General features: G+C 40.7%; 1 pseudogene across 1 annotated transcript; it reads right to left on the reverse strand.

Annotated features, from left to right (window-relative positions):
• Nucleotides 1-266: 266 nt before the first annotated feature.
• LOC309665922 (non-histone chromosomal protein HMG-14 pseudogene) lies at nucleotides 267-1,056 on the reverse strand (annotated as a pseudogene). Its single transcript has one exon. The product of its transcript is annotated as a non-histone chromosomal protein HMG-14 pseudogene (transcript).
• Between the last annotated feature and the right edge of the window lie 277 nt (nucleotides 1,057-1,333).

Raw genomic sequence — 1,333 nt, forward strand, 5'->3', positions numbered from 1 at the left:
CCTTCGCAGGATATCAAGTACCAATATCTTCAAATATTGATATGCTGTTACATCGTAAGTCCCACTAATTCACAATTTAATATCATATACACTACATACTCAAATTGTCAATCGTTCACAGCACATTAACAGTTACTAGAAGAACTGGACTACCACGACCAAAGTTGTTACAGAGTGCACAAAATTCTGCCCAGGAGAGCCAAGATCAAGGGGTGAGTGGTTTGCTTTAGGAAACAATTCTACCAAAAACAACGTGGGAAGAGAAATAATTTAAAGTGTTTAAGACATTAAATGCACAACTGACTCCAAACTGCCATTTAGTATGCTTTGTATTATAGGATATAAAAGCTACCCTCCATCTGTGGAATGTTAAGCTGACACCCAAGACAATCAAAGCCTCCTATATTCAATATCCCACTATTTTCTGGTTGTACCAAAAAATAAACAACCAGCAAATGATTTCACCTCTTAAAAAAAAGCATTTACACTTAAAAAATGGGATGAGGTGGGATTCCTTCCTTTTTAAAAATGTTTCTAGAGCTACTAAAAAACTTGCATTTACAAAATAGTTGATAAAAATATTCCTCTGGATTGTACAAGAAGGGAAACAGGGACCACTGATAGGACCAGGTGTGTGATATTAATCAGACTTGGCTTTCTCTCCTGCTTCATCAGAAGCTGGGCTCTCCTCATTTTTAGTTTCTCCATTTTCTGCAGGTAAGTCTTCTTTAGTCTCTTGGTTAGGCACTTCAGCCTGTTTTCCCTTTGCTCCCCTTTTCCCTTTTGTTTGCACTTTTTTGTCGGAAGATTTATCCTTTCCTGCCGCCTTTTTTGGCTTCGTTTCCACTTTTGCAGGAGCGGGTTTAGCTGACAACCTCGCCGATCTCCTCCTGGGCTCCTACTTCGCCGCCCCCTCGGCGGAGCTGACCTTCCTCTTGGGCATCGTGGCGGCGGGGCGGGCGCGTGCCGGGTGCCTGCGGGCCGCGGCGCGCCGAGAGCCTTCGCGAAACTGGGCTGCCTGGCCGCTGCCGCTCCTCCCGCCGCCCGAGCTGCTCTGTGTCCTTTAAATTAAAATTTTATGAAAGAAACATTAGGACCTTTCCTATTTTGAGAATATGTTTACTAGGATATATTTAAGGTATGCTCCATAAGACATAGAAAATACTATATATAATGTTAATAAATCCTGAATTATATATTTTATAATATTATCAGTACAAGTTCTTTGAATAGTTTAAGTATCAAATAAGAGATGATTGAAAACTTCCAGCACATGTCATTCAGAGTAAAGCCAAGTTAGCAGATTTATTAAGGCTTTTGTAACACAGCAATA

Source organism: Balaenoptera physalus, assembly GCF_965194825.1.
Source record: "Balaenoptera physalus genome assembly, chromosome: 8".
Taxonomy (NCBI): domain Eukaryota; kingdom Metazoa; phylum Chordata; class Mammalia; order Artiodactyla; family Balaenopteridae; genus Balaenoptera; species Balaenoptera physalus.